Here is a 25,853-nt window from a genome sequence, read left to right as displayed (position 1 = left end):
TCCCCAAACTAACTTTCAAGGCTCAGCTAGAAAGGTGTGAAGAAAGAGTAAGAAAGAAACTTGGGAAGAAATAAGTGCTCCTGGCCCCCTTGCTTAGACCATGAGGAGCTGCTGCTCAGTGGTACCCACAGAAACACAGAAACTCCCCTCTCCCCTCTTAAGTCCTTCACAGCCAACACCCCAGCACCAAAAGATTTTCTGGTGAAATCCTTTCCCCCTCATCCAGCAGGTTCCTGCCTAGGCTTGCCCTGACCTCCTTTACTCTCAGTAAAGGGAAGGGGTGGCTTGGCAACCTTGATCTTTGGGGTTTTCTTACTCAGCTCCTGAAGGATCAGGGATATGGTCACCTTGCCTCAGGGCCAAGCCAGCTCAGAACTCCTATTCTGTCTTTTCCAGCTTCTCACAGCCTGGGCCCTGTGCAATGAGCCAGGTATTAAGCCTCCCCCTCCAGCCCAAAACACACCATGCCTTCTTCCAGGCCCACAATAAAGGAGGCAGGAAGCAGCTAAGTCCTCTCATTGCACCTACTTCCAAGATAGCAAAGTGGAAAGTTCTGTCTAGCTGACAGGATGGCCTGTGCTGGGCTAAGGGAATGGGGAACAGCAGAGACCCAGACAAGCAGAAGGCAGAGGCCTAGGTGAATGGCCCAAGGTGCCAGGACAAGGCTTTCCCCATATGCCAGGCTCCCCTGCACTCCCTCATGTCCCTCCATCTCCTGGAAGGGTTGTAAAGCATGAAGGCTACAAAGGACCTGAATCAGGTGCTATCTGTACTACTCACTACCTGTGTAGTCTTGACTAAGGTCATTAACTTCTCATCTGTAAACACATCATCCCCTCAGTCATCAGCAAATGTTAATACCAAATTCACACCATGTGCCAGGCACTGTTTAGGTACTGGGGACACAGCAGTGAACAAAATCACCAAAATTACCAGCGAGGTAGGGAGGTTACAAGGATGGGGGGAGAGGGGAGGGGAAAGGGTGAGGGGGTAAGTAAGAATAAATAATAGATACTAGTAGCCACCTCTCAGGATCATTTTGGATATGAACAGGTCCATTATGAATAAAGCACGTGGCACAGGATCTAGTAAACGGTAAGAGATTGGCACACAGCACTCACCATTAGCAGTGGGTCAACAGCCAAGAGGAATAAGAGCCATGCTGGCCTTGGGGGTCACCAGGTGTTAGAGGGCTTGCTCAGACAATGCATAGAGTCAGGGGAAGAACCCAGGACCCGTGGAGCGGAAAAGTCTCACCTACCACCTACCAACTTATGTGATACAACAGATAGGTAGTTTTTCATTTAAACTTGTAAACAAAGCAAGAAAATGTAAAAAGCCCCAGGATAAGTCCATGTAAGGTATGAATAAACAGCAGGAAGAGACCCTGTTAAGGGAAGGCTTGTATAAACTTTCTAAGTAAGTGTTAAAAGTATAAGGCAAATAATCATTGTCCAGGAAGGCCATACCACCCCACTCCTGGTGGAGTCTGCTGTCCCATGTACAAAGGCTCTGCAAACGCTAAAGCAGGCAAGCAGAGGGCATGCACATCATCCCTCCCACCCTCACAACACACATCATTAGTCAGAACAAATAGGCACTAGCTATTCCTCAGCCAAAACAACAGGAAAAAGGGTCCAAGATGCATTCCTACACACAATGGGCAATGCGATGCTGGCTAATGACCAGGGCTTCTGAGTGACAGGAAGCTCTCCCCAGGCAACAGGGACTGACACAGCACAACCCAACTCCTAAAAGGTGAAAGTCACCAGCTTGAAAGAAACCTTTTGATTTTTTTCCCCCAGTTGTTCAAACAGATACATTGGGCAACAACTCCCTGAATATTGACTTTCAAATGAAAATAAACATAACCACAGAGGTTCAGAGTCAGCAGATACGGATCCCAGGGTGCCTGTGCCACTGGGCAAGCAGTAAAAGAGCCAAGAGCTTCAGGACAAACAATTGTGGGATGATTTCCACAGCCCTCACTCCTGAATGTTGGGGTTCCTGGACTTTTACCCACATGGAGTTTTGCCCCAGGAATTCCTTATTTTTATTAATATTAAGTTTCCTGACAGAGTCCGCCATATGCCTTACAAAAGGACGCCTCTATGATGTCTTCTTCATCATATGTGATATTAACATTCTTGATAAATAATGACCGCCCACCACCAAAGCAAAAAGTGAAAACAGCTTGGGGAAAAGTAACTGGAGGCTAGTATTTCACTGCTAAAGTATTTACAGTTTTGAAAGCATTAGATATGCATGTCATGGCTACTTTCAAATGGGCTTATCAAGTTTTTAACTTGATAAGTTAATCAAAACTTTGAATGATAACATCAAAATATTACTTACTTCATTGGTATTTAATATCCCATTTAGTGGATTTTATTCAATAAAAATGTTTATATTGGACCCTTTTCTATTTTGACTATTGGGCATTAATTTAAAAGCCTGTAACTTCAAAGAAAGTCTCAACAAGAACCAAAAACCAAAGACATACACAGAGCCAACATAAACCATAGCCCAAGATCAGTAAGATCGGCAGATCAAAGAGACTGTACCACTGAAACTCATAGGTAATCTACCACAGAAATTCACACAATAAACCCAGGGGGACAGAACAGAGCAACTTCAGAAGCAGAGGCTAACAGTAAGAGTCTCACAAATAATGGCAAGACAAAGAACCAATCCTCAAATGAAAGGAAAGGAGGAATTCTCAGAAACAATGCTAAATGAAAAACAGGCAAGTCAGCTATCAGATATTGAGTTCAAAGCATTGGTTATAAGGAAGCTTAATGAGTTCACACAGAATTACCAAAAACTACAGGGAAACTACAATGAATTCACTGCAAACTATATCAACATAAAAAAGGAAATAGAAACTATCAACAAGGGCCAAGAGGAGATGAACAATACAATTTCTGAATTGAAGAACACAGTAGAAAGAATCAAAAGCAGGCTCGATGAAGCAGAGGATAGGATCAGCGAACTGGAGGACCAAGTAGAAAAAAACACCCAGAATGAGCAAGAAAAGGAAAAGAGGCACAGAAAAAATGAAGAGAGGTTACTGGAAATACAGGACAACATGAAATGAAGTAATATCTGTATAATAGGGATACCAGAAGGAGAAGGGGAAGAGCAAGGGATAGAAAACCTGTTTCAAAAAGTAATGATGGAAAACTTCCCTAATTTGATGAGAGAAAAATTCACCAAAATCCAGTAAACACAGAGAGTCCAGATCAAGAGGAACCCAAAGAGGGCCATTTCAAGACACATCATAATTAAAATGGCAAAATTCCAAGACAAAGAAAGAATCTTAAAGGCAGCAAGGGAGAAACAGGAAGTAACATACAAGGGAGCCCCGACAAGACTAGCAGCTCACTTCTCAATGGAAATGCTCCAAGACAGAAGAGAATGGTAAAAAATATTCCAAGTAATGAGAACCAAAGGCCTGCAACCAAGACTACTTTAACCAGCAAGGCTCTCAATCAAGATAGAAGGCCAAATAAAGAGTTTCCCAGACAAAAGAAGTCTAAAAGAATACACTTCCACCAAACCAGCTCTGCAAGACATACTAAAGGGACTGCTTTCAGGAGGAAAGGAAAAGAGAGAGAAAGAGAGGAACATAGGTACAAAAAATCAGCAATGAATAAGTACGATCAATAATGACCCTAAATATAAATAGAATAAATGCTCCAATCAAAAGACATAGAAGAGCTGAATGGATAAGAAAACATGACCCACACATATGCTGCCTACAAAAGACCAACCTCAGGACAAAAGACCTACACAGACTGAAAGTGAAGGGCTGGAAACAAATTTTCCAAGCAAACGGACAGGAAAAAAAAGCACGAGTAGCAATACTCATATCAGACAAAATAGACTTCAACAGAAGGGCCATAAAGAGAGAACCAGACGGTCACTTCATAATACTCAAAGGAAGAATCCACCAAGAAGACATAAACGTTGTAAATATATATGCTCCCAACATAGGAGCACCCAAATACATAAAGAAAATCTTGGAGGACTTCAAGAAAGATATTGACAGCAACATAATTATAGTAGGGGACTTTAACACCCCACTGTCAAAGAAGGATGGGTCTTCCAAACAAAATATCAACAAAGATATTGTGGCATTGAACAATGCCCTAGATGAAATGGACTTAACTGATATATATAGAGCCTTGCATCCCAAAGAACCAAAATACACATTCATTTCAACTGCACATGGAACATTTTCCAAGATAGACCACATGATAGGACGCAAAACAAGCCTCAACAAATTCAAGAACATTGAAATCATATCAAGCATTTTCTCTGACCACAAGGGACTGACACTAGAAACCAACCCCAAAGGAAAAAAACCCAAAACACTCAAAATCATGGAGACTGAATAGCATGCTATTAAACAATGAATGGGTCAAGAAAGAGATTAGGGAAGAAATAAAAAACTTTCTGAAACAAATGAAAATGAACTCACAACAACCCAAAACCTATGGGACACAGCAAAGGCAGTCCTGAGAGGGAAGTTCATAGCAATACAGGCCTACCTTAAAAGGAAAAAAACATTTCAAACAAACAACCTAACCCTACACCTTCAAGAACTGGAGGAACAACAACAAAGACAGCCCAGAGCAAGCAGAAGGAAGGAAATAACCAAGATCAGAGCAGAGTTAAATGACATAGAGACTAAAAGCACAATTGTAAGGATCAATGAATCCAGGAACTGGTTCTTTGAAAAGATAAACAAAATCGACAAGCCCTTAAGCGGGCTCATCAAGAAAAAGAGAGAGGACCAAAATAAACACAATCAGAAATGAAAGAGGAGAGACTACAACTGATACCACAGAAATACAAAGGATTGTCAGAAATTACTATGAAGTACTATATGCCAAGAAATTTGAAAACCTAGGTGAAATGGACAAATTTCTAGAAAAATATAGCCTTCCAAAACTCAGTGAAGAAGAAGCAGAAAGCCTGAACAGACCACTAACATCTGATGAAACTGAAACAGTAATCAAAAAGCTTCCGACACACAAAAGCCCTAGACCAGATGGTTTCACAGGAGAATTCTACAAAGCATTTAAGGGAGAGCTAACCCCCATCTTCCACAGATTATTTCAAAAAATTCAAGAAGATGGAAGACTCCTAAACTCGTTTTACGAAGCCAGCATCATCCTAATCCCAAAACCACATAAAGTCATAAAAAAGAAAGAAAACTTCAGGCCGATATTGCTGATGAACATAGATGCTAAAATCCTCAACAAAATATTGCAAACCGCATCCAGCAATACATTAAAAAGATCATCCACCATGACCAAGTGGGATTGACCCCAGGGATGCAAGGATGGTACAATATTCGCAAATCAATAAACATAATACCCCACATAAGCAAAAGCAAAGACAAAAATCACATGATCATATCAATAGATGTGGAAAAAGCATTTGATAAGATACAGCACCCATTTATGATAAAAACACTAAGCGAAATGGGAATAGAGGGAGCATTCCTCAACATAATAAAGGCCATATATGAGAGACCTACAGCCAACATCATACTCAATGCACAAAAAATTAGAGCTTTCCCACTGAGATCAGGAACAAGACAAGGATGCCCTCTCTCACCACTCCTATTTAACATAGTATTGGAAGTCCTAGCCACAGCAATCAGACAAGAAAAAGAAATAAAAGGCATCCACATAGGAAAGGAGGAAATGAAACTGTCACTGTTTGCAAATGACACAATAGTGTATATGGAAAATCCTATAGACTCTACCAAAAAACTCCTCGACCTAATAAATGAATTTGGCAAAACAGCTGGATACAAAGTCAATACTCAGAAATCAAAGGCATTGCTGTATACCAACAATGAAACTGCAAAAATAGAAATGAGGAAAAAAAATCCCATTTGATATAGCAACAAGAAAAATAAAGTACCTAGGAATCAACCTAACTAAGGAAATAAAAGGCCTGTACTCAGAAAACTACACAACACTGAAGAAAGAAATTAAGGAAGACACAAACAAATGGAAGCATGTACTATGTTCATGGATTGGAAGAATTAACATCATCAAAGTGGCCATATTACCCAAAGCGATTTATAGATTCAATGCAATCCCTATTAAAGTACCCATGACTTATTTCACAGATATAGAACAAACACTTCAGAAATTCATATGGAACCATAAATGACCCCGAATAGCTGCAGCAATTTTGAGAAAGAAGAACAAAGCAGGAAGGATCACAATACCTGATATCAAACTGTATTCCAAGGCCACTGTCATCAAAACAGCCTGGTACTGGCATAAAAACAGGCACATAGACCAATGGAACAGAACAGAGAGCCCAGAAATAAACTCAACTCTTTATGGTCAATTAATATTTGGCAAAGGAGGCAGGAGCATATAATGGAGTAAAAATATCCTCATCAACAGATGGTGTTGGGAGATCTGGACAGCTACGTGCAAAAAAATGAAACTCGATCACCAACTTACACCATACACAAAAATAAATTCAAGGTGGGTAAGAGACTTAAATATAAGTCATAACACCATAAAAGTCCTTGAGGAAAACATTGATAGGGAAATCTCAGGCATTCCACGCAGCAACATCCTCACAGACATGTCCCCTAAAGCAAGGGACATAAAGGAAAGAATAAACAAATGGGACCTCATCAAAATAAAAAGCTTCTGCAAGGCTAAAGAAAACAGCACCACATTACAAAGAGAACCAACAGTATGGGAAAAAATATTTGCCAATGACTCCTCAGACAAGGGCCTGATCTCCAAAATATATAAAGAACTCACACGACTCCATACCAGTAAGACAAACAACCCAATTAAAAAATGGGCAAAGGACTTGAAGAGACACTTCTCCAAGGAGGACATACAGAGGGCCCAAAGACATATGAAAAGATGCTCAGCATCACTAGCCATCAGACAGATGCAAATTAAAACCACAATGACGTACCATCACACCAGTCAGGGTGGTCAACATAAATAAATCAACAAACAAATGTTGGAGAGGATGTAGAGAAAAGGGAACCCTAGCACATTGTTTGTGGGAATGCAGACTGGTGAGGCCACTGTGGAAAACAGTATGGAATTTCCTCAGAAAACTAAAAATGCACTGCCTTTTGACCCACCAATTCCGCTGCTGGGATTATACCCTAAGAACCCTGAAACACCAATCCAATAGAACCTATGCACCCCAATGTTCATAGCAGCACAATTTACAATAGCCAAGTACTGGAAGCAACCTAAGTGCCCATCAGCAAATGAGTGGATCAAAAAACTATGGTACATTTACACAATGGAATTCTAAGCAGCAGAGAGAAAGAAGGAGCTTATACCCTTTGCAACAGCATGGATGGAACTGGAGAGCATTATGCTAAGTAAAATAAGCCAGACGGTGAGGGACAAATACCATATGATCTCACCTTTAATTGTAACCTAATCAACAAAAGAAAAAAGCAAACAAAATATAACTAGAGACATTGAAGTTAAGAACAATCTAACAATAACCAGAGGGGAGTGTGGAGAGGGGATTACAGGAACTACTATAAAGGACACATGGACAAAATCAAGGGGGAGGGTGGAGCTGGGGGAGGGTGGTGGGTTTGGCTGGGGTAGTGTGGAGAGGTGGGGAGAAAATGCAGACAACTGTAATTGAACAGCAATAAAAAATGTTCAATTAATTAAATAAATAAATAATAAAAGCCTATAACTTTTGAAAGCAAAGGAATAATTAAGTTTACATCTATGAAGAGATAGGTTTAGATATAGATAGACAGGTTTGTATTTCTATCTATATTACATATAAACAGTATTTTGCCAATTCTCCAGTTTTTATTATAATATTGTCCCATGTTTTTTTTTGAAAATATATTTTATTGATTATGCTACTACAGTTGCCTCATTTTTTTCTGCCCTCTATTCCCCTCCCCTTAGCCCATGTCCATGGGTCATACATATAAGTGTTTTGGCTTTTCCATTTCCTATCCTATTTCCTATTCTTAACCTCCTCCTGTATATTTTGTACCTACACTTTATACTTATTCCCTGTACTTTTTATCCCATTCTTCCCCTGCTCCTTCCCTGCTTATAACCCTCCATGAGATCTCCATTTCTGTGATTCTATTCCTATTCTAGTTGTTTGATTAGTTTTGGGGTATTTTTAGGTTCAGTTGTTGATAGTTGTGAATTTGTTGTCATTTTACTGTTCATATTTTTGATCATCTTCTTTTTCTTAGATATGGCTCTTTAACACTTCATATAATAAGGACTTGGTGTTGATAAACTCCTTTAACTTGACCTTCTCTGGGAAGCACTTTATCTGCCCTTCCATTCTAAATGAAAGCTTTTCTGGATAGAGCGATCTTGGATGTAGGTCCTTGTCTTTCATGACTTCAAATACTTCTTTCCAGCCTTTTTTTTGCCTATAAGGTTTCTTTTGAGAAATCAGCTGGTAGTCTTACGGGCACTCCTGGTATGTGTACCACTTTGTAGGTAATTGTCTCCTTTTCTCTCACTGCTTTTAAGATTCTCTCCTTATCTTTAATCTTGGGTAAATGTAATTATGATGTGCCTTGGTGTGTGCTTCTGAGGCCCAACTTTTTTGGGACTCTCTGAGCTTCCTGGATTTCCTGGAAGTCTGTTTCCTTTGCCAGATTGGGGAATTTTTCCTTCATTATATTTTCCAAGTAAGTTTTCAATTTCTTGCTCTTCCTTTTCTCCTTCTGCACCCCTGTGATTCAGATGTTGGAATATTTAAAGTTATCCTGGAGGTTCCTAAGCCTCTCCTCATTGTTTTGAATTCTTGTTTCTTCATTCTGTTCTGGTTGAATGTTTATTTTTTTCCTTCTGCTCCAGATCATTTATTTGAATCCCGGTTTCCTTCCCTTCATTGTTGGTTCCCTGTATATTTTTCTTTATTTCAATTTGCTTAGCCTTTACTTTTTCCTCTATTTTGTGACCATATTCAGCCATTTCTGTGAACATCCTGATTACCAGTGTTTTAAACTCTGTATCTGATAGGTTGGTTATCTCTTCATTACTTAGTTGTATTGTTTCTGGAGCTCTGATCTTTTCTTTCATTAGGATTATATATATATATATACACACACACACACAGACACACACACTTCTTTTTTTTTTGTCTCGGCATACCTGTTATGTTGTAAGGGGCAGAGCCTTAACTGTTCGCCAGGGTGGGGCAACCCACATCACTGTGTTCTGGTGCTATGTGTGGGAGAAAGGTTTGAGAGGGAACAATGCCACTTGCTTGGCTCTTCAGTTACTTCCTCTGGTACCCACAAGCAAATTGGGCCCTTCTGGTGCTGATTCCTGGGTGGGTGGGTTTGTGTACACTGTAGGACCCTGTGGGTCTCTCCAACACACTCTGCTGTGAGGCTGGGAGTTTATCCTGCTGCCACAACTCCCACAGGTTTTTACAGCCATAGGTTTTAAAGCTTTATTTCCCTGCACTGGAAGCCTGGGTTGCATGGTCTGTCTTTCCGGCCCCCCCCCCACCCCCGTTGTCCCTCCTGGTTTACCTGCACACAAATGTGGGATCACCTCGTCAACCAGCAGCTGCTTTGCTGCAAGTCCTCTATGCCTCAGCTGCCCATCTCCGCCTCTCCTACCATTCTGGACGAATGTTTCTTCTTTAACTCCTTGGTTGTTGGACTTCCATACAGTTCAATTTTCTGGCAGTTCTGGTTGTTTTTGTTTTTAAATTTATTATTATCCTTCTTTTGGTTGTGCAAGGAGGCACAGTGTGTCTACCTACCCCTTCATCTTGGCTGGAAGTCATCCCATCTTTGCAAAGAGCTGTGCAGTATCCTTTTAAACAGAGATTTGAGCTTCTTTTTTTTTCTTAAATTAAGTTTAGGGGGAAGTAGGTCACTCAGTCAGTTCAACAATAACTTAGAAACCAAATTAAGAATGTCATTAGCGGGACAATGACATGTTTGTTATACAAATTTGGTTAATGAGTGTCTTCATTTATCAATTTAATAAACATTTGAAAGATCTATATACTGAATACTAGCAAGCTTAGTATCTGTCTTCATAGGTTGCCCTTAAAGGGGTAAGGGGGATTTACAATGTCCCTCACCAACACATCGCCAAGAGTCAGAAAGGGGTTGATACCTAGTAATTCCAATTTTAATGAACCTGCCCTTATAAAGGTAACTCAAAATATACAGGGATGATCAACCAGTTTCCTTTATAATAGCAAAGTACTGGAAGTAGTCATAAGATAACTGTTTTCTAAATTACATTGGATTTTCATTGATTCTACTCCACTGGCTCGGGAACCTCTGCAGAGAAAAGAGCATAGAAGATGGACGTGAACAAATGGATTCATTTAGAGCTTCAGAATATGGTGCCTTCTGATATCTACATCTGGTTCTTTTGTTATAAAACTTATGGAGTGAAATCATCAAGATGATGGAATAGGAAGCCCCAAACCTCATTTCCCCCAGACACAAAAACTTAACAATAATATATGGTTCAAAAAGCCCTTACGGCAGCAATGGAAACCAGTGAGGAAGTCTCAGGAACCCCAGGTGAGTAAATAACCCAGGTGAGCACAAAGCCAAGAACCAGTGCCCTGAAATGGGTAAGAAAAGCCACTGCATTTCACCTGCACTAGCCCTTCCCCTAAGCCAATATACCTCAATTAATCAAGAGAAAACACTAAACTCATGGCTTCTCCCTTGGAAGGGAAATAGACAAGTAGAATGTACATCCAACATTCCAGCTTTTGGGAGGACTGCCTGAAAAAAAATTGGTTACTATGTTACCTGACTCAGCACTAAAGGGGAAATGGCATACTCTGGATGCCTGTGGGCCACAGAGAACAAAAGGGAGCGCAGCAGCTTCCCTTTTGGCACTGTGGTGCCAGAGAAGCTGCAGTACCACAGACACCAGATGAACAAGAGATGACAAGCTCCTGAAAAAGAAAACAACAAACCAAACTGTGAAATTACATGCACAAATCCAGAGAAGACACATTCCCAGAAAAGGATTAAAAGGCCCACCACAGAATTGCTAGCCTGGATAATCAGAGAAAGTCTTTCCCTGTCTGAAGCCAGTCCACAAGGACTGGGAGAGGAAACTGGTACTTTTTAACACACAAATCACAGAAAAAAAAATAACAAGGCACATAAAGAAACAGGGAAACATGATCCAATTAGAGAAACAAAATTAATTTCCAGGAACTGGCCCTTAAAGAAATGAAGATCTATGAACTACCTCACAAAGAATTGAAAATAACCATCTTAAGAAGCTCAATGTGCTGTAAAGAACAGAGAGAGACAACTGAACAAAATCAAGGAAAACAATGCATGAACAAAATGAGAATATCAACAAAGAGACGGAAACAAATTCAGGACTAATGAATATAGTAGCTGAACTGAAAATTTCACTAGAAAAGATCAACAAACTTGACCAAGCAGAAGAAAGAATCAACAAACTCAAAGACATGCCATTTGAAATGATTAGGTCAGAGGAATAAAAAGCAAAAACAACAAAGAAGAGTAAAGAAAGCTAAAGGAATTATCAGACACCATTATATAAATCAATATATGTAATGGAGCAGAAAGCTTATGTGAAGAAGTAATGGCCAGAAACTTCATAAATCTGAGGGAAAAAATGTACGTCCAAATTCAAGAAGCTTAAAAGCTGCAACTAGAATGAACCCAAAGAGGCCTCTACATAGTATAATCGAACTATCAAAAATCAAAGACACAGAAAGAATCTTGAAAGCAGCAAGAGGAAAGTACTGGTCATATTAAAAGGAGCTTCCATATGATCATAAGCAGATTCTCAGCATACAGGCAAAAAAAGGCAGAGGGATGATATATTCAAAGTGATAAAAGAAAAAGCTGCCAACCCATGATACTATATCTGGCAAAACTATCCTACGAAAATGAAGAAGTACAGAATTTCCCAGATAAACAAAAGCTGCGGGACTTCATCACCACTAGACCTGACTCACAAGAACTGGTAAATGGAGTTCTTCAAATTGAAATGCTAGATAGCAATATGAATGCATAAAAAATATATACCTCTGTCCTGGCTGGGTGGCTCAGGGGGATGGAGCATCATCCCATGCACCAAAAGGTTGCAGGTTCGTTCCCGTCAGGGCGTGTACGGGAGGTAACTGATCAATGTTTTTCTCTCACATCACATTGGTGTTTCTCTCTCACCCTTCCTCTCTCTCTCAAATCAATAAAAATATCCTCGAGTAAAAATATATATACACATACACATTTATATATGCATATATACACACACATATGTATATATAAAATATATACATACATATACATACACACATACATATGTATGTACATATAAAATATATGAGGTCTGTCCGGAAATACCCCAGCCATTGTTAACATGATGAGGACGGTTTGCATGACATCAGTGTAACCTGGCAGCCAAGGAGAGTGGAATGGAATGCACATGCACGAACAATGATGACTTCACTGTACTAGTCAGTGGGGGTGGTAGACACAAGTGAGCATGTGTACTGGGTGGCAGTTGCATTTAAAATGACTGAGCAAGTAAAGCATCCAATTTTGCATTGAGGTTGAACATTCCTCCGCAGAAACTATTCAGAAGGCTGCAGCTTTGGGCAACTGGTGATTGGCAGCTCCATCATGACAACATGCCCACATCAGACAACATGAGTGGTCACGCAGCACATCTTGTGCAGAGTTTTTTGGCAAAACGTCAAATCAACCAGATGAGTAAACCCGGCTGCAGCCCAAATTTGGTGCCCTGTGACTTGTGACTTTTCTCAAAACTAAAATCACTTTTGAAAGGGAAGAGATTTCAGACTACCTATGTGATTCAGGAAAATACAACATGGCAGCTGATGGTGACTGGGAGAACTGTGTGAGGTCCCAAGGTGCCTACTTTGATGGGGACTGAGGTGTCATTGTCCCTTGTACAGTGTTTCTTTTATCTTGTATCTTCTTCAATAAATGTCTTTATTTTTCATAGCACAAGGCTGGATACCTTCTGGAGAGATGATATATATACATATATATATGGTAAAGGTAAATATATAAATTCAGAAACCTGTAATACTGTAATTGGGAGTGTCTACATCATTTTTTATTCTGGTGTACAATTTAAGAGATGAAAGCATAAAAAATAATTACAACTGCAAAACTATGCTCAATGTAAACAAAATACAAAAATATGTAATTTGGGACATTGATGATATAAAGGGCAGGTGGGTGTAAAGGAGTAGAGTTGTTTTATGCAATTGAAGTAAGTTTTTACAGTTCAAAAAATGATAGCTCTATTTTATGTAGTTGCAGGGTAAACAGAAAGAAAATACCTATAAAGAATATGCATATAAAAAAACAAGAAAAAAGCATGTCTCTACAAAAAAATCAACAAAACACAAATGAGTACAGCAAGAAAGAAGAGAAACAAGTAACTATAAGACATAGCAAAAACAACAAATTGGCATAATAGAAATAGAAATGTACTGCATTTAATGCTTATATGAGAAAATGTAGGGCTCAAACCAATTATCTAAGGTTATATCCTAAGAAACTAAAAAGAGAAAGTATAAATTAAATGCACTGTAAGCATAAAGAAAGAAATACGGTTAACAGCAGATATCAGTAAAATGTAAAATAAAAATAACCAGAGAAAAATCCATAAAACCCAAAGCTGATTCTTTGAAAATATTAGTAAAATTCATAAACCACTAGCTAAACTAATTAAAGAAAAAAGGAGGAGAACCAAGATGGCGGCATAGGTAGACACACTGCGCCTCCTGGCACAACCAGAACTGACAGAAAATCAAACAGCCAGGAAGTCCGACACCAAGGAAATAAAAAATAAACATTCATCCAGACCGGTAGGAGGGGCAGAGACGGGCACCTGGGTGGAGAGGACTCGCATGGCCGTGGCGGGACCGAGACTGGCGGAGTGTGGGGGGAACAGAGCAGGCACTCCGACCACTAGGAGACCCTGCAGGCACACATTCACCCACAGATAAACCGAGAGGGCCGGACTCAGAGTGGCGGAGAACGGGGCAGGCAGAGCAGGGGTAGCACCCCCCCCCCCGCCCCCACATTCGCGCACAGATACACCGGACAAACGGTGGGGAGCGAAGCAGACAGCGCAACCCAGGGCTCCAGCGAGGGGAAATAAAGCCTCAAACCTCTGATTGAAAACGCCCGTGGGGGTTGGGGCTGCAGCAGGAGAGACTCCCAGCCTCACAGGAGAGGTCGTTGGAGAGACCCACAGGGGCCTAGAGTGTGCACAAGCCCACCCACTCGAGAACCAGCACCAGAGGGGCCCAGTTTGATTGTGGGTAAGCGGAGTGAAAGATTGAAATCCGGAGGAGAGGGAAGCGGGTGCCATTGCTCCCTCTCGGCCCCTCCGCCACGTACAGGGTCACAGCACAGCGACCAGCATTACCCCGCCTCGTGAACACCTAAGGCTCCACCCCTTAAACTAACAGACGTGCCAAGACAAAAAAATAAAAAATGGCCCAAATGACAGAACACCTCAAAGCTCCAGAAAAAATACAACTAAGCGAGGAAGAGATAGCCAACCTATCGGATGCACAGTTCAAAACACTGGTTACCAAGACGCTCACAGAATTGGTTGAATCTGTTCGAAAACCAGATGAAAAAATGAAGCCTATGCTAAGAGAAACAAAGGAAAATGTACAGGGAACCAATAGTGATGCGAAGGAAACTGGGACTCAAATCAACGGTGTGGACCAGAAGGAAGAAACAAACACCCAACCAGAAAAGAATGAAGAAACAAGAATTCGGAAAAATGAGGAGAGGCTTAGGAACCTCCAGGACATCTTGAAACGTTTCAACATCCGAATCATAGGGGTGCCAGAAGAAGAAGAGGAAGAACAAAAAATTGAAAACTTATTTGAACAAAAAATGAAGGAGAACTTCCCTACTCTGGCAAAGGAAATAGACTTCCGGGAAGTCCAGGAAGCTCAGAGAGTCCCAAAGAAGCTGGACCCAAGGAGGAACACACCAAGGCACATCATAATTACATTCCCCAAGATTAAACGCAAGGACTTACATCCAAGATTACTGTATCCAGCAAAGCTATCATGTAGAATGGAAGGGAAGATAAAGTGCTTCTCAGATAAGGTCAAGTTAAAGAAGTTCATCATCACCAAGCTCTTATTATATGAAATGTTAAAGGGAGTTACCTAAGAAAAAGAAGATCAAAAATAGGAACAGTAAAAATGACAGCAAACTCACAGTTATTAACGACCACACCTAAAACAAAAACAAGAGCAAACTAGGCAAACAACTAGAACAGGAACAGAACCATAGAGATGGAGATCACATGGAGGGTTGTCAATAGAGGAGTGGGAGGGGGACAGGGGGGGAAAGGTACAGAGAATAAGTAGCATAGATGATAGGTGGAAAATAGACAGGGGAAGGGTAAGAATAGTGTAGGAAATGTAGAAGCCAAAGAACTTATAGGTATGACCCATGGACATGAACTATAGGGGGGGAATGTGGGAGGGAGGTGGTGGGCAGGATGGAGTGGAGTGGGGGGCGGGGAAATGGGACAACTGTAATAGCATAATCAATAAATATATTTTAAAAAACGAAAAAAGGAAAAAATATAAATTATCAATATTAGGAATAAAGACGACTTATTAATAAAAATCCCAGATAATAAAAGGGCAATTAAGGAATATTATAAGTAACTTTATTTTCATAAATTAAAAAGTTACTAAGACAACAGCCTGCCTCATGACAAACAACATGGACAAGTTCCTTGAGAAACACAACTTCCAAAGTTCACTCAAGCAGCAATACATAACCCTAAGAGTCCTATACCTGCCAAAGATACTGAATTCACTGTTTTAAAACTTTCAACTGGGGAAACTGAGGCCTAGAAAGTTTCACTGATGAATTCTACGAAACATTGATAAAAAACCATAAAATCACTCATATACAAACTCTTCCAGAATATATAAGCAGTAGGAACATTTCCTAACACATTTTATGAAGCCATTATTACCCTAATATGAAAACCAGATGAAAAAAAGACAAGAAAATAAAACTTCAGATAAATAGCCTTCATAAACATAAATATGAGAACCCTCAACAAATGTTAGCAAGTTAAATCCAGTAAAAATATTAAAAATATATCATAACCAAGTGAGGTATATTATGGGCATGCAAGGTTGGTTCAACATACTAAAATAAACTAATAAAATTGATAACACATTAAAGAAAATACATTATGACCATCTAAACAGATACAGAAAACCACCTGATAAAATTTAAAATTCAATATCCATTCAGGATACCAACTCTCAACAAACTAAGAAATAAAGGGAACTTCCTCAACCCAATAAAAGATATTAAGCTCTTCCAGTCAAGATGAAGGTGTAGATAGACACGCTTCACCTCCTTACACAACCACAAAAAGAATTACAAGTAAATCTCAAAGCAAATAACACCCAGAACTGTTAGAAAATCAAACTGTATGGATGTCCAACAACCAAAGATTTATTTTTTTCTTTTTTAAATATATTTTTGATTGTGCTATTACAGTTGTCCCATTTCCGCCCCTTCACTCAACTCCATCCTGCCCACCCCCTCCCTCCCACATTCCCCCCTTATAGTTCATGTCCATGGGTCATACATATAAGTTCCTTGGCTTCTACATTTCCTACACATTCTTACCCTCCCCCTGTCTATTTTCCACCTATCATTTATGCTACTTATTCTCTGTACCTTCCCCCCCTCTCCCTCTCCCAATCCCCTATTGATAACCCTTCATGTGATCTCCATTTCTGTGGTTCTGTTCCTGTTCTAGTTGTTTGCTTAGTTTGCTTTTGTTTTGGTTTTAGGTGTGGTCGTTAATAACTGTGAGTTTGCTGTCATTTTTACTGTTCATATTTTTTATCTTCTTGTTCTTACATAAGTCCCTTTAACATTTCGTATAATAATGGCTTGGTGATGATGAACTCCTTTAACTTGACCTTATCTGAGAAGCACTTTATCTGTCCTTCCATTCTACATGACAGCTTGCTGGATAGAGTAATCTTGGATGTAGGCCCTTGCCTTTCATGACTTGGAGTACTTCTTGCCAGCCCCTTCTTGCCTGTAAGTTCTCTTTTGAGAAATCAGCAGACAGTGTTATGGGAACCCCTTTGTAGGTAACTGTGTCCTTTTCTCTTGCTGCTTCTAAGATTCTCTCCTTATGTTTCATCTTAAATAATGTAATTATGATGTACCTTGGTGTGTTCCTCCTCGGGTCCAGCTTCTTTGGGACTCTCTGAGCTTCCCGGACTTCCTGGAAGTCTACTTCCTTTGCCAGAGTAGGGAAGTTCTCCTTCATTATTTGTTCAAATAAGTTTTCAATTTTTTGTTCTTCCTCTTCTCCTTCTGGCACTCCTATAATTCGGATGTTGGAACGTTTCAAGATGTCCTGGAGGTTCCTAAGCCTCTCCTCATTTTTCCGAATTCTTGTTTCTTCATTCTTTTCTGGTTGGATGTTTCTTTCTTCCTTCTGGTCCACACCATGGATTTGAGTCCCAGTTTCCTTCGCATCACTATTGGTTCCCTGTACATTTTCCTTTGTCTCTCTTAGCATAGCCTTCATTTTTTCATCTGGTTTTCGAACAGATTCAACCAATTTTGTGAGTGTCCTAATTAGCAGTGTTTTGAACTGTGCATCTGATAGGTTGGCTATCTGTTCGCTGCTTACTTGAATTATTTCTGGAGCTTTGAAGTGTTCTGTCATTTGGGCCATTTTTTTTTTCCTTGGCGCGTCTGTTACTTATAGGGGTGGAGCCTTAGGTGTTCCCCAGGGTGGGTAACGCTGGTCACTGCACTGTGATGCTGTACGTGGGGGAGGGGCCAAGAGGGACAACCAAGGATTTAAAGCAGCAGCATTTATCCAGACAGGTGCCTTTCACAGGGAGTCAAAGTAGCTGTACCTAACATACAGAAACAAACAAACACAGGGAGGGTGCCAAATTGAGGAGAGAAAGAAATATGGCCCAAATGAAAGAATAGAACAAAATCCCAGAAAAAGAACTAAATGAAATGGAGATAGCAAACCTATCAGATGCAGAACTCAAAATATTGGTGATCAGGATACTCACAGAACTCATTGAGGACAGCAACAACATAAAGAAGAAATGAAGGTTACACTAAGTGAAATAAAAGTAAAATCTACTGGGAACCAACAGTGAAGGGAAGGAATCCAGGATTCAAATCAATGATTCAGAACATAAGGAAAAAATAAACATTCAACCAGAACAGAAAGAAGAAACAAGAATTCAAAAAAACAAGGATAGTATAAGAAGACTCTGGGACATCTCGAAATGTGCCAACATCCAAATCATAGGGATGCCAGAAGGAGAAGAGGAAGAGCAAGACACTGAAAACTTATTTGAAAAAATAATGAAAGAAAACTTCCCCAATCTGGCAAAGGAAATAGTCTTCCAGGAAGTCCAGTAAGCTCAGAGAGTCCCAAAGAAGTTGGACCCAAGGAAGCACACACCAAGGCACATCAGGATTATATTACCCAAGATTAAAGATTAGGAGAGAATCTTAAAAGCAGCAAAAGAAAAAGGAGAGAGTGAGCTACAAAGGCATATACATAAGACTATCAGCTGATTTCTCAAAAGAAACTTTGCAGGTAAGAAGGGACTGGCAAGAAGTATTCAAAGTGATGAAAAGCAAGGACCTACAACCTAGATTACTCTATCCAACAAAACTACCATTTAGAATGGAAGGATAGATAAAGGGCTTCCCAGATAAGATAAAGCTACAGGAGTTCATCATCACCACCGAGTCATTATTACATGAAATGTTAAAGGAACTTATTTAAGCAAAAGACAGTCAAAACTATGGATATTAAAAAGGCAACACATTTACAACTATCAACAACTGAATCAAAAACAAACAAACAAAGGAAAGAACCAGAATAGGAACAGAATCATAGGTACAGAGATCATTTAGAGGGTTATCAGCTGGGAAGGGAAAGGGGCAGAATGGGGGAAAAGGTGCAAGTATTATAAAGCATAATTGATAGGTACAAAACAGACAGGGGGATGTTAAGAATAGTATAAGAAATGAAGAAGCCAAAAAAATTTTACGTAAAACCCATGGACATGAACTAAGCGTTGCTGGATGGAAGGTGGGTACTGGGAGGAGGGGGGCAAAAAGGGAAAAATTGGGACAACTGTAATAACATAATCAATGAAATATACTTTAAATAGTGATGAAAGACTGACTGTCTTCCCCCATAATCAGATACAAGACAAAGATGTCCACTCTTACTATGCCTATTCAACATCTACTAGAGGGCCCAGCCAATACAGTAAGTCAAGAAAAAGAAGTAAAACGTATTAGAAAGGAAAAAAACAAAACTATATTCATAAATACAACTGTCTACACAGAAAATCCTGAAGAATCTACAAAAGACCTAATAGAACTAATGGATGAGTTTAGCAAGGTCACAGGATGAAAGACAAATATACAAAAATTATATTGCTACATACTAGCAAATGAATAACTGGAAGTTGAAAATTTTTTCAAGTACCATGTACAAAAGCACCAAAATCATGAAATGTTTATGTGTACATCTAACAAAACATGTAAAAGACCTATATGCTGAAAACTACAAAATACACAAGATTTCTTTTTAAAAACTAAGTAAGTAGAGAGATGCACTGTGTTCATGGACTGGAAAATTCAATATTGTCAAGATGTCAATTCTCCTCCAAGTTGATCTATACATTTACAGAATCCTGTAATGTCAGCAGGATTTTTTTTTAGAAATTGATGAGCTAATCCTAAAATGTAAAGCAAAGTGACTAAGACTAGCCAAAATAATTTGAAAAAGAACAAATTTGGGGAATTCACACTGATAAGTGTCACTGACCCATAAATGAGTGGAATAGAATAGAGATGCCAGAAATATTCCCTTACATATGTAATCAATTGTTTTTCTACCAAAGTTCAAAGGCAATTCAATGGAAAAATAAGTCTTTTCCAAAAAAATGACATAAAAACAATTGAATGAACTTTTTCCCTGTATTAAAAGCAACACAAAATAGATCATAGACATACATGTAAAATATAAACTAAAAAAGCCCCTTGAAGAAAATACAGAAGAAAAATCTTTGTGACCTTGATTTAGACACAGATCCCAAAGATAGAACAGGGAAAACAAAATCCATTAAAATAATTTAGAATTGGAATCCATCAAAATTAAAAATTGCTGCTTTTTAAAAGTTACTATCAAGAAAACAAAAATATTGGGAGAAAATGTTTGCAAAATACATATCTGATAAACAAAAAATTTGTCCAGAATATATACATAAGGAAATTTCAAAATTCAATAAGAAACAAAATCACCCAGTTTTGTAAAAATAAGCAAAAGGTTTGACCAGAAAATACACTAAAGAAGATTATATGAATGTCAAATAAACATAGTAAAATATACTCAATGTCATCAGTCATCAGTGAAATGCAAATGAAAACCACAATAAGATGCTACTAAATACATATGAGAATGAGGAAAGAATCCACTCTGATAATACCAGGATGTACAGCAACTGACATTTTCATACTTTGCAAGTGAAAATGCAAATGGAAGAGCCACTTTGGAAAACTGTGCTCTAGTTTCTTGCAAAGACAAACATACACTTACCATATGCCTAGCAATTCCACTCCTAGGTATTTACCCAAAAGATATGAAAACAAATGTTCATTTAAAAAATGTGTACACATAGGAGGGGCTGACTTAACGGGAAACTGAGACTCGGAACTGACTGTGGGCTATGGCAGGGATGCCGCAGTGGGAGACACTCCCAGTCTCACAGTTCATTGAAAAGTGCGCTAGAGAGATGCAGGCAAACCAGACTGTTCCCTTTCTGGCTCCACCCCCACAGGCAGAGACACTGCACAGCAAAGAGGACTGTCCTGCCCTGGTGAATACCTAAGGCCCACCCCCTTACAACCTATCAGCTGTGCCAAGTCAAAGAAATATGGCCCAAGTGAAAGAACAGAGCAAAACCTCAGAAAGAGAGCTAAATGATGAGGAGAGAGTCAACCTATCTGATGGAGAATTTAAAGACCTGGTAATCAAAATGCTCACAGAACTGGTTAAGTTTGGTCAAAAAATGAAAAAACAAATGAAGGATACCCAAAGTGAAATAAGGCAAAATATTCGGGGAACCAACAGTGACAGAAAGGAAACCAGGACTCAAAGCAACAATTTGGAACAAAAGGAAGAAATAAACGTCCATCCAGAAGGAAAGGAAGAAACAAGAATTCAAAAAAATGAAGAGAGGCTTAGGAACCTCTCAGACAACTTGAAATGTTCCAATATCTGAATTATTGGGGTGCCAGAAGGAGAAGAACAGCAGCAAGAAACTGAAAACTTATTTGAACAAATAATGAAGGAAAACTTCCCCAATCTGGCAAAGGAAATAGTCTTCCAGGAAGTCCAGGAAGCCCAGAGAGTCCCAAAGAGTCCCAAAGAAGTTGGACCCAAAGAGGAACACATCAAGGCACATCATCATTAAGTTACCCAAAATTAAAGATAAGGAGAGAATCTTAAAAGCAGCAAGAGAAAAGGAGAAGTTACCTACAAAGGAGTTCCCATAAGACTATCAGCTGACTTCTCAAAGAAACCTTGCAGGCAAGAAGAGGCTGGAAAGAAGTATTTGAAGTCATGAAAGGCAAGGACCTACATCCAAGATTACTCTGTGCAGCAAAGCTATCATTTAGAATGGAAGGGCAGATAAGGTGGTTCCCAGATAAGGTGAAATAAAGGAGTTCATCATCACAAGCCATTATTATATGAAATGTTAAAGGGACTTATCTAAGAAAAAGAAGATAAAAAATATGAACAATAAAATGACAACAAATTCACAACTATCAACAAATGAACCTAAAAGAAAAGAAAAACAACGAAAAGAAAAACTAAGCAAACAACCAGAACAGGCACAGAATCAGAGAAATGGAAATCACATGGAGGGATTTCATTGGGGAGGGGGAGGGGGAAAATAGGGGGGAAAATGTACAGGGAAGAAGAGGCATAATTAGTAGGCATAAAATAGACAGGGAGAGATAAAAGATGGTATAGGAAACAGAGGACTCAAAGAATTTATATGTACAACCCATGGACATGAACTAAGCAGGGGGAATGCTGGAGGGTTGGGGGAGCAGAGTGGGAGGGGATAAAGGGAGAAAAATTGGGAAAACTGTAATAGCATAATCAATAAGAATACTTTTTAAAAAAGTGTACACAAATGTTTATACTAGCTTTAGTCAAAACTGCTAAAAATTGGGAACAACCCAAATGTTCTTCAACTAGTGAATGGATAGACGAACTGTGGAGTACTACTCATCAATAAAAAAAAAAAAGTTACTGATAACCACAACAACATATATGAACCTAAGATTCATTTGACTCTGTGAAAGAAGCCAAACTCAAAGACTGCGTATAGTATGACTCCATTTTACATACTGTATTTTGCCATGTATAATGTGTACATTTTTGCCCAAATTTTTGAGGGAAAAATAAGGATGCACATTATACACGGGTATAATGATTACATACCATGGGTATAATGTGCACGAAAACATGGGTGCACATTATACACAGCAAAATACAGTAACATTATGAAAAAGGAAAAACTATGGAGACAAAAAACAGACTGGGGCTAGCCAGGGACTGGGGAAGGGAGAAAGGACATTAACTGCAAAGGGGACTGAGGGCACAAGGGGAGGACGGGGGAGGTGGAATGGGTGTGTTGTAAAGCTTGAAAGTGATGGTGGCTCCAGGACTGTATGCATTTGTAAAAACGTAGAACCAAACACTAAAACGGGTGAATTTTATTACATGTAAACTATACCTCAGCAAATCTGATTTATAATTTGTTTAAAAAACACATGAAACAGCAAAAATGAAATTCAAGTTTTAATGAGCACTTCTATATATTCTCAGGGCTGGTGTCCCACACGCCCTTTGCTACTTGAACACCCCTCACCTCCACCTGCACCCCCATTCTACCAAAAAAGGATTACTCTGAGCCTCAGTGAACCAAGATGAAAGTCTACTAAACTCTCATCCTTTAAACAAATGTGTGAATTTTTAAGTGGTGTTAGTATTTATGAACATTGTTCTTATAATTACTGACAAAGTCTGAAAGTCCTTATCAAAATGACTAGCATTTTCTAAATTTTAAAGGTAAAGTGTAGATGTGAATTCTGATCATATCACTGGATAATATAATTTGTACTTCTAGATTTCAGCTGTTGTCCTGATTTTGTGTAACAAAATACCACTTAAACTCCATAATTCTATAAAACATTCCCATGGCTCCTACCAGCTACCACAGTCTCAAGTCTTAAATTCCAAAGATTAGATAAAGCCTCTGTACCAGAGCTAATGAGGCTTAAGGCTCTTTAAGAGTCAATGCTTTAGACAGGCTTTTTAGGATAAACTTATTTTTCCAGAGTAGTAGCTTTTCTTGCCTGGCAAGATTTGATCTCAACATTGCACTAAGTTCTAGCAATTCAGGTTTCATTCTTGCGCACTCCCACATTTCAGCAGAGTACTAGGAAACTCTAACCCATGCTCCTGCCCACTGGGGTTTGGGTAGAAGACAAAGGCATCGTGGAGGCTGACACTCACATTTCTGGGACTTTCACCCTTGGGGATGCAGTAACATCTACAATTGGACTGTTTGTCATTGAAAAGCAGTGGCAGCAATGTGGTTTTGTTCGCTTGTTAACTCACAAGATCTGCCTCCTGCTTTTGAACAATTCCCTAAAGTAATGATTATTTTTATAAGAAAAATGTCTCCAAATAGCCAAGATTAATTTTTCTACAATGAGAATTTTTCCTTTTATAAATCATAAAAAGGAGTTCTGAGAGTTGATAAGGGGGTACAACTAGCAAGGAGTCTCTGGGCACTAAGATAAGGAACCCTTACAAAGCTTGGTGAGGAGTAGATGCCTGACAGGTGAGCATGGTCTTTTGGCCCTTCAATTTTAATGTCATTCTTAGGTTAAACATCACATGATAAACATAACAACTGTTTTCAGTCCAAAAATTATACTTTTTCTATCTGACAGAGTCCTGGGCAAATCATGGTATAAGAAATATTCGAAGTTTTAAATAAAAACCTTGATACAAAATTCTACTCAAACAGTATAATGTCAAGTATCTTGGAGAAAGAGAGAAAATAAACAGGAGAAATGGGAAGAAGTACAAGCACAAAAATATTCGAATATTTTTTGAAATAATGGACCTAAGCGGTATTTTCCTAAACTGTACTTTTCTTGCCTGCTGTGCACCAGGCACTTCGTATGTATTAACTTGTCTCCTCTCCAGAGCCCTCCAGGTTGGCGCTCAGCCTTCCCAACTTGGCTCCATTTAACCACCAGCTTTCCCCACCTCTCCAACAGCCACTCTACTCACGTTCTGTGGACCATACTCACAGGTACCTCTTCTGAGATACCATCCCCTTCTCTGCCCTCGCCCCAGTCCCCAAAATCTACTTGTCAAAGGCCCAGATCAGTTCCAACCCACCTTCATTAACCTTTTCCATCCTCCTGGTCCCTACTGTCCCTCCGCATTATGCTTTGTGGTAGTAGAAGTACAAACCATTTCTTTGTTTCTTTTACAAAGATAAAAATATAATTTCAATTTTTTAAAACCATTTGTGAAGAACATAATTTCTTATGGGAATTAAACATCATATTTCTCTAGGCTTCTCTCCCCACACTGCCTGACTCAGAGCACATCAGAAGCTGCTCAACAGGTAACTGTCACATATGAGTAAATACACCCATTTAATCTATTAAGGAAAGACTGGCCTTACAGCGCCAGTCTTTAGAGTTCGGCCAAGACTGGCCTTACTTCTGTGTGTGGTAGACACCAGAGTCTTCAGATACCTACCACACAGAACAGCATATGTTATCCCATATCATTTGTTCATTGCCAAAATTGTCCACAAATGGCTACATTATAATTTATTTTATAAATTTATTAAGCATTTTCTATGTGCCAAGTACTGTGTTAAGCACTTTGCATACATTATAAGTTAGGAAATTCCCCCAAAATTATTCCATATAAGAAGGACTAGCTTTATATGCAAGACATTTTAAAGCTACAGTGTAGAGGGGTCTCCATTTTTTGAAAAATAATAGACTGTTTGGGGAAGAAGCATTAGCCTGAACATATTCAATTATGCTAGTATAGACACCATCTGACAGAACCTGTTTTTTAAAATGGGTCCAGGAAAAAAGAAATTTAACTTCAACATATTAATGATTCCTGGGGCATGACTTGACAATTGCTAGGGCTGCAAAATTTGTAATTAAGTTTTACAAAGACACTTTAAAAAACGTAACAGCAAGTTGTTACACTGTGGAACCACAAACCACATGCATACCACTGTAGACAGAAAAAAACACCTACAGGTGTGAGAATTCATAGTTGAAGCTGAACATAAAACTTCCAGTGCCACCATCATATATGGATTTCTTAAAACTCTGAGTAGCAAACATCTCAGAGGAAAGCAAAAATGTTCTCTGGAAAACTCTGCTTAGAAAAGACTCAGAAAGTCAACTCTAATGGGTACAAAAACTGGAAACGGAGTGTTTGTCCTGTTAAGAGTTTGAACAACAGTAAGTGTTTGCAGGAAATGTGAAATTTGAAGTATTAACATAATAGGTCATATGTTCATATTTTAGATCCCATTCTATAGGTTAATTATAATATTTCATTTCCATCATGTAAATATTACATATTAAAAGGACCTCAAAAAGCATTATTTTAATC

General features: G+C 39.1%; 1 protein-coding gene across 4 annotated transcripts in view; it reads right to left on the bottom strand.

Moving 5' to 3' along the window:
• CRYL1 (crystallin lambda 1) overlaps nucleotides 1–25,853 on the bottom strand; it is a 147,353-nt gene that overhangs the window by 83,953 nt on the left and 37,547 nt on the right. The window lies entirely within an intron of this gene.

The sequence above is a fragment of the Desmodus rotundus genome, chromosome 3 (assembly GCF_022682495.2).
Source record: "Desmodus rotundus isolate HL8 chromosome 3, HLdesRot8A.1, whole genome shotgun sequence".
NCBI lineage: Eukaryota > Metazoa > Chordata > Mammalia > Chiroptera > Phyllostomidae > Desmodus > Desmodus rotundus.
Note: the sequence above shows the minus strand (reverse complement) of the source record. Positions and strands in the feature narration are given on the sequence as shown.